We start from the raw sequence: 18742 nt of genomic DNA on the forward strand, positions 1-18742 counted from the left end.
TGTTACCTTGCTTTGGTTACTTTGGGTTTGTGATTTTTATTAAAGGGTTAAGCAAAAATATTTGTATTATAGCAGTGCTGCAGAATATTAATTCAAATTATTTATTCTTGCTATGGTAATACAGGCAATCAGCAAATAGAGATTGAGTATAGACTGTGATCGTTGTGTGCAGAGTAATCTCTTCTATAGACATCTTAAGATAAATTTGGAATGCAGTAGATTGAAGGCATGCCACCACAACGACAGTAAGAAAAAATGTGAAATCATTTTGGTCAGATAATTCCCATGAAATGCCAACTGGCTTATAATGTATGATTAAAGTTCATTCTAGAGGTAGTTACACCTTAAATGAAAACTAGGTTTGCAGCTGCTCTTTGGAAAAGATTTTGCTTTCCATGTTTGAGGTACCTTTTAGAACCAGAATTCATCTTGTATTATTTCTCCAAGATTGTGTGTGTATTCTTTAAAAATAAAGCACATACTTATATGTATAAAAAAGTACCAGTACCAATATACACAGAAATTATATACCAGTACCAAAATATATAGAAATGCCTCACCAAATAGATCATCTATATTTGATGAATTGTCTGTGTTACAGATATACAAAGAGAAATTGAAAAACATGTATAAAGTCCAGTCATTATTTTGTTCCTCTATCTACAATGTGAGGGAATGTCACACTTCCATGGGAACTGCTGCATCCATGAAAGACTGAAAGTATCTAGGAAAGTGTACTGCTTAGATTCAGTGGCATACTCTTTCAATAATCAGAACTATGAATGTGAGGTAAAATGTTCTTCTCTTCTTACCAGGATCTAGTTTCTATTAATTCTTGTTATGATCAGGCCCTCTTTGGGCATTGACCAGCAATGGGCAATCACAGCTGATGTTTCTGTGACTCATTCAAAAGAGGTCTGCCATGTGGATAACTCATGCCATATTGTTTCCATTCTTTCCCCAGTGTATTTGAAATTATGCTTAATAATGGTCAGAAGCAGAAATGGATTTTGTTGAACTGTAAACCAATGGCTCTTTTGAAAGTTGTTTTTATGCTGACTCATTTAATCCAGGGAAGGAAGGGAAAAAGACTGGAACTAATTTGGGGCATTTCTATTTCTCTCTGCAGATTCCCGGAGATGCAATGGAATTATTAAGTAATATAAAGTAATAAAGTCTTCCAAGAAGTTAAGCAGGATGTGCATGCTTATCAGGTCTTTTTTTTTAAGTTGGAAGAGAAAATCGATTGCTAAAACCAAAAGATTCAATTCAAAGTAACACAAACCTGAATAATAAATCTCCAGGATATTACAGAGACAGTCTAAGAGCATCTATAAAATATGACAATAACTTAGCTTTAATTCAAAACAAACCATTTAATGTCACCAAAACCACTATAGGATGTTCATAAAATTCACAATGCATGACGAGTACTGTAAGTGTAATGATTCTCTGTAAAGGTCCTGAAAGAATCTGTGATTCACATACACTGGTGTTATTGAAGGACTTGGAACATTCAGGTTTTGTACTTTTTAGTGTCCATAAAATATTACAGAAATTTCAAAAGGGAATAAAAAATCCAAGGAAAAAATATAGCATAGGAAAATCAACATTACTTTAAAAGATATCTCTAGAAACTAAAATCATACTATTCATTTTAATGGAAACCTTTAAGAATTACAGTGAAAAACTGCAAACAGCAAAAATCTATGAATCCATAGGAATAATATTCAAATGCTTGCTTAAAAATATTAGTATTAGTTAATAATATTAGTTAGGAAAAAAATGTCACTGACCCATACAATAGGTAGTACTAAAATATTGCCTATAGAAGGAATAATTTATGTTACAGGAATTTGCTTACAAATGTGTCTGTAATTCTACACCTTCTACAATTTAGAATAATTGAAATTAAGAGGCAGTGTGGGTAGGTTCAACCCTCTATCACAGTAAGGCAAATGTCTATTTAAATCCTCAATACGTTTTGGTTTCTGCATTATAATAAGATCGAATAATGGACTATGTACATCACGTTCCACTTTTTCCTAAATTTTACATGTTCATTTTTACACGTAGTCCAAATCTAAATGAGGAAACCATTGACCAACCCAGGATGAGAATGTTTAATTTAGTCCCCTACACTGCTGATATTTGGCAACATATTTGGAAATTAGAAGCTTTATCTAGGTCTACCTAGCTCATAGTAAGTCAGAGTGGTAGACTTCTTTATATCTTAATAGCATTTTTATGTAGTTTTTGCATTCAGTATTCTTTCAGTGGCCTGGCTTAAAAATTTCTGGTCATATTTTTCATTGTAAATCTCTTTACATTATCAGATAACATCACACAGTGCATGCTTCCTGCAAAATGCATGTGCTCCATAATACTGTATTCCTCTTCTGTGTTTATTGTTTATGCAAAACCAACTGTCAGGGTTCATTCTTGTTATTTTTGTGTTATTTTCTTTATGTTTTATTCAGGGAGATTTCTACTGATAAATTTTAAAAGCACATTGCAAATTATATGATGAAAAGCTTGCACTATGTTATTACCTAAGAAATTGCTATAATGATTGGGTTTTTAATAAATTGAAAGTAATGACAGTGTCTTGGATTTCCAGAAGCAGCTAATGCATTTAAAAATGTATTTTTAAAATATTAATCTAAAATGAAACATTAAGATTTAATCCTTTAGGGAAGATTCAGTTGAAGCTGAAAAAAGCTATACAACTCTAATGTAGGCAAAATGGGATTTAAAAGTAATTTCAAGACAATATTAGAGTAAGGAAAGTGAGCACCCAGAGCCAACTCATTCATTCAAATTCAGTATAATTCATCAACTTCATTGGAATTCTAGGATTTTGTCAAATTTAAGCTTTACTTCATTTAAAATTTTAGGAAAATTTGTTTCTAATTAAAAGCCTTGCTTATATTTTACTTTAATAAGAAAACAGAAGAACGAACTGAATAAACATATTTATTCTGCCAGTCACAAATGAGTAGACAACTGTGAACAACTTCACTGTGCTTTTTTTTCTCACCTCTATAAAGTTAAACTATTAATGAGAAGACATACAGGACCCAAACTTTGAAAATGTGATTTTTAGAATCCTAGTGTTGTCTCCTCATAGGATCTAAAACAATAACTCATTTTTTAGTTACAGATTCATCAGTCCTTTCCCTGAAGTGCAGTCTGTAATAGTTCACAAACTCCTAGGGGATTTTCAAAGACATTTTGCATTGTGTGTGATGACTCACATATTTCTAGTTCAACAAATTGAATCAATCCATCACTATACCTAGAATGGCAGTATATTAAATATTCTATATTGATTTCATACCCTGAAAAATCAGCTTCTTGTTTCTGATATTCCCACTTTCTCTGGTATTAAGCAAATACTTGCACTTTGTGTAGCATCAAGACAGTTTTTCTGAGCTACAAAATAATAAAATAAAATGTGTATATGTACACACACAAAAAGATCTATCTTATCATAATATTCCTTTACACACATTATTCCTCATTTGTCTTCTTACTCATTACCTCTGTTTTCTCATACCACATGCTATGAAGCAATGCTTTTCTTCTTAGCTTTGACTTAATAGTTTTAACAGCCTTTCCTGTCATGCTTGGAGCTCATAGATTTCACCAGCAGATTGATGGCTGGGTGGCTTAGTGGAAGCATTTTTTATTCGTTCTTGATTGCAAACATTATTAGTTTGAGTGAGTTGGCAAGCTTGGGGAAGAAAATTATAGAGAGTTTAGAGAGTTTCTTGAAAACATTCAAACTGTTTTGAAAAGCTCAGTGTCAGCGTAGTTGTAATCTCTAATCCCAGTGAATGCTACAATTCCCCCAAGGATTTGACTCCAGATAGCAAACACTGTACGCTGCAGATATTTGGAGCTATGTGTGCACTGTCCAAACTCAATTGCTGATTGCCTCTCCAACACTGCCAAGAAGAATTCCTGAATACTGAATTCAGCCTTTCATTTACTTTCACTCAGTACTGATTTTTCAAAAAGTTGTAGAAACCAAATAATCTCTGATACTTCCATCTTTTCATCAAATTTCTTTGAAATTGTCAAGGGATTTAAAGGTCTTATAGATGTACACATGGACAACTCACAATCACCTTCCTTTGAAAGGGTGGAGGAGGAAAGAAAAGCCACCCAAAATCTGAGCTAAATTATATTTTTATAAACATATATATATGAAATGTTTCTATAACAAAAGGTTAATGTAAATATCAAAGATCTGATGACAGAGAGTGAAAATATTCTGATACAATTTTAATAAAAAAGCCACATAGAAAGGTAAATTTCCTTTTAGGACAGATATCCTAGTACATTCTTTAGTTGAGAAAAAATACAGTTCTCGTGTTACATCTAAGTTAGGGAATGGAAGTCATTACACTTTTATCTTAGTAAGTGCTTTTGTTTGAAGAAAACATCAGCCTCAATAGCTCATAATGGAGTTGTTTATTAGCATTATCATTTGCATCCTCACAGTATTCTGAAGATCTTGAAATAGATTAAAAAGTCAGTTTCGGAAACACTCTAAAAACCAAGCAGATGACTGGATCAGGCCAAGGACAAGAGACTAACAACAGAAAAATATTAAAACTCACGCTGTAGTCACGCTGGCAGTATTTGACAATGATTGTCAGGAAAAACAGGAGTCATAGGCAATGCAGGTTAGAACATAAGTGTTTAGCTTTGTAGAAAGATTGAAAAGACAAGATTTAACAGACTTTGCAAAAAATAGTGTGAAGCTCTCCTGGGTGGGAATCAACATAAAAATATTTCTCAGAAAAATTTTTTCTTTGCCTCATCAGAAGCAATGATGAAAATAGTTATCAACACAGTTAACACGTTATCCCTGTCTGATACAAGGATTCCAATATTAGATATACTAAAGATAGATTTTGTGAATATAAAAATGGTTTTGGCTGAAATCAGGATATCTTGAAATTTTTGCCATAGAGGATTCCAGTTGATTTGGCTCTTAAATATCTTTTTTTTGTTTAAAGATCATTGAAGTCTTCAACCATTCTTTATCTCACATAGTTCTCAATAATGTGATATATAGAAGCAAGATTTATAATTACTGACATTAAAATTATGTTATTTAGGAAAACAATGACTATTTAACTTGGTTTAGTAGGGGTTACTGATCAAAATAATAGATTAAATTCTATTATTATTCAAATGTGTTAAGATCATCTCTAAGAGAATAAATCACAAAATCACCCCTATCCTTGGAAAAGCATATGAGGCAGTAGAGAATATCCACCAAGTCCTGGCCATCGCCCAACCTGGCTGGAACCAGGACATCTCTGAATCACAGGATTATACCTAAGGGCTTTTTCCAAAACAAACAATCAAATGGATAGTTAGTGACTATTTAAATTACAGCTGACCTAGAAAATACATTTACAAGAAACACAGTACACCACAAAGATTTATCTTTTACCACGTGACTTTCCAACATGAAAAACTCAGACAATTACCATGTCTATGGAGCACTTTCAGTATTCCTGAATGTTTAGTTATGACAGTCTCTGAGGTCAGGCTATAAAGGATGACCATCAGAAGATACCATGAGAGAATATAAAATTTCACATCTTAAATACATCAGATATTTGGCTTTGTTACAAATGAAGCTGACAGCACCCCAGATACAGCTCACCCTTGTGTTGTCCAGAACCTCCTGCTCTAGTTAATGAGGAACATTTGTTCACAGATAATGATGGAAGACTGACAAATGTTAAGCGACAGACACCTGGTGCATGTTTAAAAAAATACACAGCTGTTCCTTAATCTTAGCACATCTTTTCAGCTAGGGAAAGTACATGTCAAAAGAAAAAGGTTTCAAAACATACTGAAATCATACTGTCAAACTTACTAAATGAGATTGTCTTTCTGTTATAACAGATGTAATTAAGTCAGCACTACAATTCTAAACTCTTCTTTCCAAGGGAGTGCCATTTGACAACGTAAAAGAGGAGTGAAAGATGGGTTAAAGCACATCATTCTTTCAATCCAACAGACACTTTTTAGTACTGGGGCTTTTTTATTCTATTCAGCTTTTTTAATTGAATTTCAAGCTCAAATCCCAAAAAAAGTAACAGCTTTCATTTCTTGTGTAGATTTATATTTAACGCTTTGACACTCCAAAATATTTTTTCTTTGAAAGTACTTATAGGAAACTCTCTTGCTACTCAAAAGAAATAAATACAGATATTAACTAGTGAACTCCTCTGTTTTTATTTCCTGTTATTATAATTGTTTTTGGTAGGGAGGCAGGTTTAGCATGACCTAGCAATCAATCATTTCTCCATGCAGCAAATGTAATGTTCTAATGTCAACGCAATTATATGTATGCCTCATTAAAATGAGGATTAAATGGAGTATATGATAGTTCTCATTTCCACATAATTCCCACTTGAATATATGATTTCATGCTTATTTACAATCTACAGGCAAGAGAGCATGTGGAAATGAGAAACCAAGCTTATTGGTCATTCCCAGCTGATCATCCCAAAGCTCATTATTACCTCTCAAACCAGACATTGTGTAAGGAATAGTCTTCTAGCTTAGTCCTGTGATTATGAATACATTCCTTGATTTTCTATTCCCATTGTTAAATAGTGAGAAGGTCTGCATACTCAGGTTCCTCATTTAAGAACAGCACAAACGAAAGAAAGGAGAGGAATTGTACAAATAAAGTCAGACTTCAGGCAATTATTTACTGCTGAATAGAAGGATGGGGAAAGAAGGAAAATTATGATCAGACAGTATTTGAATCTAGGCATTCCCAGATTACCTGCCAGTATATGTAGTGCCAGCAATAGCTGCTGGGCTTTACCACATCCCAGGGAGCATATAGTTCCTATAACATGTATGTAGAGGGGAAATGTACAGAATTAAGTGGCTGCCTGGAGAATTGAATAGAGGTACACATGCAATGCTCACTACATCTGTTTGTCAGAGCAGAGGTAATATGAGCACACAGACATAATCCGGAGCTACAAGAAGGACAGCTGTGCAGGAGTGTGAAGGAAATCATTTTATCTATGGCACATTCCCATAGCCTGAAAGCATGATCTAGAACACAAAACTAATTCATGTTAACACACTTTTTTATAGTGTCTTCCTTCGGGCACTATAAGCCCAGGAGAAATGGAACTGTAGTATACTCGGAAGAGGAATATGAAGAATGAGAAAGACAACAACAGCAACAACAAAGAGGAAAAAATATTGGAAGAATTATCTAACAAGTCTGGAGCTTCATAGGCAATCATAAAAGATTCTGCTTTTTTTATTATAAAAGTTAACGTATGCTAGCATGTTAAACCTTAGTAATCTACCTGTTCAAGTTTCTGCATCATAATCTCAAGGATGGGTTATTTTCAAATATCTCTTTCTATGGCAATTGATTAAAATCTTCAGTAATATCAAAATGAAACCAAGTCAAGGACAAGGACACTCTCTTTTATAATACAGTATTAACAGTAGGAATTTGGTAAATTGAAGGTCAACATCAGGTTTTTATGAAACCTACTGGTTCAGTTTTATGAGAAAAATAACCTTTGAACCCCAAGTTTCCAGATGTTAGTATTTGCTGTGTAATGGTCAAACCAGATCCATAACTGTAACACACACAGAGAGCAGGCAGGTCTCCATAATCAAACATATCATATTATTTTTTAAATATGTCATCATATCTAGGGTGTGGCATACATATATGGACAGAGCTTTTCATAAATCATTACAGCCCAATAGTCTCCAAAGGGATATGTGAAAAATTAAATTAATTTTCTTGAAATAGTGTATTCATTTTCTTTTAGTTTGGTTAGTCTCCTGATAAGATAATTTTCCCTAAGAGATTTAAGAAAAAATCAATAAGCAAAGAAAAATATAGTGTTATATTGATTTCTTGAAATGTATTTAAAGTAGTTGTCTATCCCATGCTTCAGGGCCTCACCTTTACGTATAAATGCACAATAAAAGAATAAAAATGTATAGGACATACGACTGAATCAAAATTGCCTTTCTCTCTTCTTTCCCAGAATCCGTGGACAGTTCAGTGTTCCCAAAGAATTTGGTATCTGGAAAGGCTTTTGGGATGGGAAGGAAAAGTGCACCAGAGTTCAGGTCTTTTCTCAGAGGCGGGTGTAGCAGCTTCCTCATTTGTGAAGAAACAAACAGCCTAGATCCTTTTTACTGATCACAGCTGCATATGTAGAATTCAAATTCAAATTCATTCAAATCTGTGCTTAAAGGGAAATCTGTGGCAGAATAACAAATAGGATAAAAATCACCATGAGCAGAGCTCAGAGGATGTGGGGGTGAAACCAACCACCCATCTTACTGTATCCTAGAAAATACATGGAAATACAATTACATCTTTTTGGGGGATCTCACAAAAACACAACCTCCTTCTCAAGCATCAAAAGCATAGTGCTTCAGATTGTTTTATACTGTAACTGAGTCTCCAGTGCTCCATGCAACCCTACAGAGAATAAAAATCATGAATGGAGGGGAGCTGGAAGCTGTGGTAGTCATCTAGCAGCACAGCACTGTTGCAAAACTCCTTTTATATTTAACATCATTAATAAACATCCCTTCCCAATGTTCTGATTTGTTGATTTTGTTGGTTTTTTGGGTTTTTTTTAACAGAATATGGCAACTTGAAAGCAAGAATACTGTTGAAATAATCATTAAGCAAACACAGAAAAAAAATTATTACCTGTCTCCAAATTATTTATAGTGTCACTGTAAGGTAATGATAAATAAATACAGATAGAGAAATGGGTGAGTACCTGGTTGGATTCTGACCTTCTTGTCTTGGTAGCTGAAAACATAAAGGAAAGGTCTTCTGGCATCCCAGCTACGAAGACTTGCAAAAAATTAAGTCTTTTGGAGATATAGCTGGGAATTTATTTCTGAAAGATAAAGGATTATTTCTAATTTCTCTTCCTACCTCAGCTCTATATGACAAAAATAAGATTTCTATGAAAAATAGACTTAGAGGAGATAGTCATAAAATTAAGAAGACATTCAAGGTTGATAGAACAAATAGCTGCTTCCCCAATCTTTTCTCGTGTCTCTCCACAAGGTTTATGTAATTACTAATACTGGATTTTTTGCCTTTCTCTCCCTTTGAAATGCATGCTTGTTTGCTTATTTCTTTAAAGACCAATGCTGAAAAGCCAATGTTTTTTTAAGAAAAATTATTATAAACCAGCCAGAACTTGCAATTAATGCATAAAGTTTGAAAAGAAAGTATTTCAATACAGTGCCTATGTGAGGTTACAAACCACAGTAAAAAATTTCTTTTGAGCTACTAGGAATACAGTCTGATTTCTCTTTCTGCAGGACTACATATGAATAGAAATTTTTCATTTTTCAATTTATTTTCTTTGTTTTTTCTCAGGCCTGTGTAATATTAAAAAGAATTTTAAAAAAAGATGGAACAAATCCCACTGAAACTTATGTGAGGTAAGATAGACTCATGGGCAATCCTACAAGTTCATGCTTACCCCAGTTTATGGAAACTCTAAACGAATATGGTTTTGTGTAAATATTTTTAATGAGGATATTGAATTATGAAAAATACATAGTGCTCACTGTTCAGTGAAATTGTACAACTAATATCAGAGGTACTGAAGAAGAATATCAGTTGATAAGGTTGTCATAAGAAAATCAAATAGCTGCCTGTTGCAAATGTAGACTTGGACTGAGAAAAGAAGAGCCTCCTGTGGCTGATGTTTCAACTTACTAAGAATGTCTTCAGTTCTTGATTATGTTGGAAAAAAAAAGATAAATATATTGTCAATCTAAATGTTACTTGTTGCTGTTATAGTCTGCAGATTTTTAACAGACTTTTATATGTGGTCTGTAATGTACATAATGTGTTTATTAATAAATGTCTTATGATTCTAAATATATTTAAATGTTACATGAAACTTGTTACATGAAGTGTTCCCCCAAATATTGGAAAAAATCTAAAAGGATCAAGATGATTATTTGGTGTGCACACCTGAAAGGAATTTTTTTCTTTTTTTAACATTTACTGAAATCTTGTTCAATATACATCTGTTTTCCTCTGAAACTGCCCAGAAATAGTTTTCAAGTTTGGTTTGAATTAAGTTTCCTTTGCATTAATTAATTTCTTTAGTATAATGTTTACTTAGATGTATTTGAAAACTTAATAAAAGAGTAAATTAAAGAAAAAAAAACTTTCCTTATAAGAACATTGAAAGTTTTTATAGAAAAATCTACCATGAAGAACAGACTAATTAATTCCACAGTTCTGACTTGCAATATATATTGAGAAGAATTACTTAAAGTGCTTATTTGCATGACAGTACCAAGACATTATTTAAAACTCCTACCTACTTCATAGAGCTATTCAAGAAAAAAAAAAAACATTCTTTCCAGTAGTGAGGAAATGGGTGATTTTATATATTTATATATATACACACACATATATTCCAGAATTCATACACACATGATTTTGCATAACTTATCGTATAACTTATTCTTAGGTTAAATTAATCCCTTAACAATTGACAAGAAACATTTTTTCTTCTTCAGTCCATGGTTGGGTCACTGTGAATTTTACACTATTAATCATAATGAAAACGTACAAAAGTGTTTGTCGAATATGCAGAAATAGAGTATTTCACCAGAAGGATGTATCAGAGCAGATATTCTCCCAGAGTTCTGCATCCTAATTCTAACCCACTCAGCCATTTAATTTGATTGCAATTAGCATCCTCTTTGATGATTTCTTTTCAGTCTTTTCAGCTGCTATAAAAACTGTAAAGTGATCCAAATTATATCCTCTGATCTAAGTGGAGTTTGGATTTAAACTTCAAGAAGCAGCTTGGCATAGCTGATCTTCTCCTAGGAGGGAATTCAATATAATTCTGAAATATTTGTTTAGATAGACAATGACTGAAATACATGTTATACAACAAAAAAGCATTTCAGTTAATCTTAGTACCCCGAATTACTGCTTTCATGTTGCAAAATATAAAGAAATCCCATTTAAAACTTAATTTCTTCAATCACTTCATGTCATTTTTGTAAGTATGGTAAAGTGGCAGTATAACCCAAGCTGTAACTATACAATATTCCCCCTCTTATCTGCCTCACAGTTTCAATGTAATCAGTAGTCAATCATGTTGCATGTATTTTGTAGTGCTTCTGATACAACTTCTTTCCCTGTAGGGAATTCTTACTGTTCTTGAGGCATCTCACAAGCACACAGCCCTGAGAGTGGCCCCAAGAGCCTGACTGATGCATGAACCCATTTCAGGAATTTTCATAGTAAGACTTCTTTCAGATGTTAGTCAGAATGTCTAATTCTTGCTTTTAAAATTAACCTTGGGGTCTTTTTTGCAGATGGTGCTTGATGTAGGATATCCATATAACCATACTTCACCCCAGTCTCCCTGAAGGTGCAGGGAGAGGTATATAGGCACGGCTGCCGGTGAAATCAGCCCATGAGGATAACATGACACAGCTTTTCAGCAGTTTCAGCTATTTTCCTCCTGCTACTTGTCAGTCCATAGCCTATACTAAGATTCATCACACTTTTTGCATTGTTCTCTCTGCCACTGCACAGGGTACTCAAGTACTCCATTCTCAATGTTCCTGTGAAAGCAGATGAGAAGTATTCTAAGGGGATTTCTCTCTTTCTACTCATTACAAAGAAAACCTGAGATATTTATCTCAGGTGTAAGTGTCCATGAAACAGATGCTTTCAACTAAATGAGATTAATCCACTCCCCATGTGATTAGCCCTTTTAAGATGATGGAATGGAAGCAATAATAGTAATAGGAATATACATATATATGAGGAATTCAAAGAGAGCTTGAATATTTAATTTTTTTTTCTGAATGCCAAGGTTATTTTTCAATTGTATTAAGGCAACCAGATCAAGAACAGTAACTAGATGAAGTCATGCTGTGCTCAGCAATATTCCTAGTTTTTTATTTGTTATGTAGAAATTGAGAGAGATGCCAGTGGAAACTACAGTTACTTCTCTCAAGAAGCAGTCAAAAGGATGCTATGAACTCGTCTGCCAAATACATACATCTCAGCACAGAGAACCCATGTTTTTCTTACTAGCATTTTAATTAGAAGCTTATCTTGTGATATTGGCATTAATGGCCATGTCAATGGTGGAAACCAATCCTATTCACAGCTTACTTCTTGTTGACCTTTTTCTTAAAAGATGGAGAAAGAGATTTAAAATGTTAATACTGTCAATAGTCCAATTGGCAAATGAAGAAAAAGGAATAGCAACCATTTTTCTTTTTCTGACATCTTTCTCTCACACTGTCAACATAACAAATAATGCCAGCTGCTGCTTAAATTAAATGGAAACATTAAACTAGATTTTAATTAAAACTCTTTTCCAATAGATATCATTCTTTGTATGTGCAATAAACTCAGCTTGTGAAACTGTTCCGGGGTAAAACTTTGAAAATTTTGAGACAGGGAAGTGAGTTAACAAGAGCCTTCTCTGCATCACCACTCCCTCAGGGATACAGGATATTTAGAAACAACAAGGCAAAAGACACAAAGGTCAGTCAATAAGGAAAAGATCACCACAATATTTTGAGGAAGTTAAACCTTTATTTGTTACTTCATGAAGCTGTGCAGAACAGGGCATCTGACAGTCAACTTTGCCACACCCAGGATTGTGCTGGCGGGTACAAGTGGACTGCACAATATCTTTTGGACAGTCAGTGAAACCATGAAAAGATGAAGTAAGCATTTTCAAGGTTATAGTACTATATTCTTACCCAAAGGGATCCTTCTCGGGGAAAGAGAGGTCATTCAATATGATCTGATATATTTATTCCAAAACCTGTTTTGTAATTATTATTTCAGCTGAATTTCTTTTTCCAGGCTTAGATAGGAGTGTTGAGAACTCCACTGGGGAACATGAATATCTGCATCATACTGAACTTTAATTTGTGTAAATAGTTTAGTCTTAACTCTGTAGGTTAGTCATGTATTCTGTACTACCATTTTTATTTATTCAGCAGATTTTTCAGAGCAATCAGCTTTCTCTTACTTTCTTTTTCTCCCTTCCAGGTTTGATCCCTATTTCACTTTCACCATTTCTGACCTCTACTTTCTAATTGTGTTATGTCTTCCAATGTCTTTTGGTCCATACAAATATTGTCTTCACTCTTATGAGGAAGAAAAAAAACAGCAATTAGTTTAATAGGTACAGTAGCATCCCAAAGACCAGCTAGGATCAGAGGCCCACATATCAGAAATGTATATGAATGTTCATTGCAGAGCCTGTATATCTTGGCTGCCCCTAAGCTGAATCATGGAGAAATTACCCAGGTGTATCTAGATTATAACTTTAGCAGAAAACCTTGTTTTTCTGGGAACTAAATCCACCCCTGTTCACTTGGAAATTCTGTCTTCAGAGTGTAAGCTGTGACCTCAGTAAAATACCCATTTAGGGAAGAATTCACTGCACTAAGAGGTCATAAACTAAGCATGTAGTACATGCAGATAAATTTGGTTCCCCTTTTAATCTATGGGTAGAGAGGTCAAGTTACCTATTTTTCTGATGGAGATGATGTAAAATATAAGTTGTATTTTTAAATTAGGTTTTTCTCATTCTTGCTATTCTAGGCAGGCAAAGGGCTTCAAAGAAAACAGGTCCATAGAAGAGAATTTCAGTGTTACACTGCATAAAAGTGGGGTCAAAAAAGAAGCAGTCCAGTACTCTCCTTGCTGCTCTACACCCAGTGCATCTGTACCATGACCTCCTTCACTTTACCTCAAACAACAAAATATTTGTTCTTCCCTGTTTGCTTGCAAAGTGTTTATAAGTCTTCACCTCTGGAAATTTTTCAAAATCATAGGTGACTGAGCTCAAAATTAGCTAATCTCATTGGCACATAGCAGCACACTTCTTTTATAGGATGATTGTTCTCTAATATATCACCACTGGAAAGAAATGAAAGAACTTTCTCCAGATGATTTTCCATTCTGAGGCAACAGTCTCAGATGATATTTTTTCTTGTTATATATTTGGGTGGAAAAAATAAAAAAAAGAAAAAGAAAGAACCGGAGCCAAATCTGTTCTTATGCTTGGTTGTTATAAGTTTAAAAAAAAAAATGGAACTTTCCCTGAAAACTTCTCCCACCTTTTTTGGTCTTTGAAAAGCTGTAAAATAACTCTCTCTTTCTTGTCATATTTCAGAATGAAAACACTATTTGCAAAGAACAGTTCCTTAGAAGTACAAGGATTAGTTTAATTCACAGTCATACTCACAAAAGTTATGTATACAGTTACAGGAATTCTAAATTCTGACATGTATTTTCAGAAAGTTCTTCCTTAGGGATAGCAAAGAAAAGAGACCCTGTGATGAGCAGTTGCTTTTAACTCTGATTAACAAGATTTTCAAAAATTAGGTCAGATCATTTCATGGATTTCAGATACTCTCCTATTAAATGAGTCTGATGTACAATGGTAAGGCATCAAATTAAAGACTTTCATAGCCTCTGAGATAAGATCAATATCGATGCATCTTATCACAGCACAGAAATCAACCTAAATCTAAAGTCTTTCTAATATTTGAGGTTCTGTTACTGTGGACTTTAAGGCTAGTGAAAAACTTCCACTCAGATAAATAGAAGCAGTACCATGCATTAAACTAGGTTATCAGTTTTTTTATCTGCCATCAGTGAAGTTTTTATAGTGGAAATCTCTCTAAAGTGGCACTTCAAAGCCTCACTCCACCAACAAATGAACAAACAAAAGTAATCAAACAACATCTTCTTAAAGGGCTCTTAAAAGTAAATAAAAATAGAAGTAATTTTTAAAAGCATTTATTTACTGCTTCTTCTGAAGACATGAAGCAATATTGAAGTCCTTGTATTTAAACAAAAGTTCAATTCCATTTTTAGATACACTGAAACATCTACGACCTTAGTAATTTCTCCAGATTGTTAACTGAGTCCTAAGGGGTTACCTCATGTAGAAGAATGGTGTCGTCTTAGGAAGTTTCCTGGCATAATTTTATTTCAATATTCTGCCTCTCTAAATTCTTTTTTTTAACAAATATTCAATTTGGTTTCTAATTGCATTTTAAGTATTAAAAAAATTAAAATAATCTTTTCTTTCAATGCTGTCTAAAAATGGAACACTAGAACAATAACTTTAGACATAGAATCTGGATAGATAGTCACCTCATTTTTGGAGTGCAAAAATTCACCCTTCTCAGCTTTCTTTTTGTGGGGAATGAGATGACATGTTCATGCTTCCTGATCTGTATGTAAGCCTAATTCTTTCCCTGTTAACACTCTGTGGAAAATCAAGGCATTTCTATAAGAGAGCAGTGTACATGAGCAGTGAGCTTTGCTGTGTCCAAATGGATTCATGCTGGGGTGCCTGTTTTTCTGTCTAAAACCCCTGACAGTTCATCCTATGCTCTGAGGCTACCTGAGCTTCCTGTACCACGCCCCAGGACCAGAAGAACCTCCAACAAGTGACACTGTGCCATCAGCAGGTCTAGATTCTCAGGGACTAACTCTGTCCCTGTTTTCCAGAGACAGACATTTGACTAAGATGAAAGTAGGTTTGAAAAATCAGTTCAAAAATAACAAAGCTAATATTTATTTGAACAAATTATTTGATTAAAATTATGTAGTGTTTACAGAAATTATGACTGGGTCATGAATAATTCAGAAGTAGACAGCAGATTTAATTTATTGGATAATTTGACAACAAATAATTCAGTTAACTGAAAATCATATAAATCTCACATAAAATCCCCATCTGCTGTCTCTGGAAATATTTAATATATGAATATCCCAGTGAGAAAGCTCAAATCACTGTCAAATGTTAGATGGGTTCATATTTTTTTGAAAAGAATGTGTAGATTTCTAAAAAATATAATTCAATATGGATAATTAATTCATTATGACAAATCATCAACAGAAAGATTTTGTAAGCTAAAGACTGTTGGAAACAGAAAACTAGTTGAATAAAATTAGATAGCAAACTCCTTGGAATGTGAAAATGTCTTTCACTTGGTTTTTTTTAAATAAATCACATTTGCCAAGTAAAGAGTGTAACTAAAAGACAATGATGAAGGGCATAAGGGACATTATAAAAACTGAATAATATTACATGTGGGCTGTGAAGCTGGGATTGCAGGAGGCAGAAAACATGCATAGCTAAAATGATTTAGAAAAATATTGCAATGTATCGTTTGATATACTTGCAAAACATCAGTGTGTCATTTCCAAATGTAAACTGCAGCCTGGTATGACGCCAGCATAATGTACATCCTCCTCTAGTTGGTTTGACTTGTTTCTCAGGGTGGCTTTATACAACACATTGTCTTGATTTGATAGAAACGTCATTTCACTTCATTTCCTATACCCAGAAATGGAAAACTTATTGAATTCGGGCTTTCAAGTATAGTATTCATTTTGTTTAGATTTAGCTGGAGTTATTGCATGAAAAGTGAATGACTGCTGGCAGACTCCTTCAACCATTTCTGGACTTTGTTATAAATACACCTACACTAGTGCATGCAGAGCAGTAATTTTTGCACTCAGTACAATTATACCAAGAATGTCTTACCAGTAAATTGAAATCAAATTGCAGTACTGGCTTTTTAAATGCACAGTGTATGTTCTCATGTGTGTGTGTATATATATATATATTTATATATAGTATGGACCTTCATTCTACAAGATCTGAGTATTATGTATATGACCCAATAAACCACCTAAGTACATATTTAATTTATCTAGATCTTCAAAGATATTATTCATTGTTAAAGTTATGTACAAGCTTAGGTGTTTTGGTGAACCAGAGACACAATTTTCACCACCTTGCAGGAACAACACCTAATCTCTGAACTTCAGAACATATATTTTAATAGACTTTTAAATGGATTGGGGAATCAAATTAGAGTTTTGGGAAAGCTCTGCTTGAAGTTCCATAATTAAACAAAACCCAGAGTCATGAGAGTAAAAGAAGGAGATACTAAGTAATTAATAGGTTAAAGTGGAACATCCTGTGATTTTATACTGAAGGCTTTCAGGTATTATTTCATGGCACAGCACAGGTTGCTTAGAAATGTTCATGTGATGAGGGCATGCTCTTGCAATATGCCACAGCACCACTCTTAAGGGCAGACTGAGGAACACTACTGCAACTTCCCTCCTGTTTCAGGCGACACTGTCTGTTGGAACCGTGTTATCTGATTCAGTCACTTAATGGACTCCTTGTAAAACGAAAAACCGCGTTCTCCACTGCAGCCACCTTCTCATCACATCCCTTGTGGTCCAATCGGAAATTCAGCCTGAACATTCAGCCTTAGGTTAAGTGCTCGGTTACAAACTAGACAGAAGCAGTTCTTTTGCTCATTTGGGACACCAATTGTCTTGCTTGGCTTTTAGATTCAAGGAGCTGGGAAGCTGCTGAGGTACTGAATACAGAGTGCTCTAAGGTTTTTAGTGCATGAATTTACAGCAGTTCTGCAAAGAATCAAGAACAAAAGGGCAGGTAGATTAAGCTCTCAAGTTTCTTCAACAATTCATAACTGACTATAGCCATGTGAAGCAGCATGAATCCCTGTTAAACTATAGGGATATTTAAAAACAAAGAATTCATGCACATTTTAAAAGTGAAATTGGCATGCAAAATCTAACTCTGAGGCTGAAACTTCAGTGACAATCTCTCTCCCTCCCAAGAGAAAAAAATTAGTGAAACCATCCAGACATTGTCCTATGAAAATCCAAAATAAACCGTTAAATAGAATTTTAAGGACATTAGTAGATAAGAGAGATCAGTTGAAAATCAGAAAAAGAGATTTTGTTGTCTGCCAATCTGGTGTCGAGCAAAACTTTGGTGAAAATGTTTGGCACTGCTACAATAGTAAAGACAAAACTCCTAACAGAGTCACAGAACAGAAGAAATTTTAATAACATATCTGATAATTTTGCATTACATTCAGTGATATTGTAAAATTAGTATGGATTTCAGAAAAGATGATAATTTTGATTAATTTATAATATAAAGAAAAATTTATGTAGTTTCACAGGTCTGATGATACTGATATCACAATAATTGAATATTCTTTACTATAAAGGTAGAATTACTGTGAATTTATCATATTTCCTGATCTTTTTGCTCTGTTCACACAGTACTGGAAGATACCCACTTATTAAATTTTTTACAATTTTGATATAGAAGTAGATAAATAACACCTGAATTTGTGCCTAGATGTTGTGGTTTAATCCCAGACAGCAGCTGAACACCACACAACCACATACACACTCATCCCCCCTTCCCACAGTGTGAGAAGAAAAGAATCAGGTGAAGAATCAAAATTGAGAAAGCTCCCAAAGCCGGTTTAATAGGTAAAGCAAAAGCCATGAGAGCGAGAAAAGGAATTCACTCACCACTTCCCATGGGCAGGTGTTCGGCCATTTCCAGGAATGCAGGACTCCATCACACATAATGATGACTTGGGAAGACAAACGCCATCACTTTGAACATTCCTCTTCCCTTCTTTTTACCCCAGCTTTTATTGCTGAGCACATCATCATATAGTATGGGAAATCCCTTTGGTTACTTGGGGTCAGTTCTCCTGACTGTGTCCCCTTCCAGTTTTTCGTAGACCCCCTGCCTCCCCACTGGCAGTGAGCATGAGGAGCAGACAAGGACAGGTT

Source organism: Corvus brachyrhynchos, unplaced genomic scaffold (assembly GCF_000691975.1).
Source record: "Corvus brachyrhynchos isolate BGI_N302 unplaced genomic scaffold, ASM69197v1 scaffold9, whole genome shotgun sequence".
In the NCBI taxonomy this organism is placed as follows: domain Eukaryota; kingdom Metazoa; phylum Chordata; class Aves; order Passeriformes; family Corvidae; genus Corvus; species Corvus brachyrhynchos.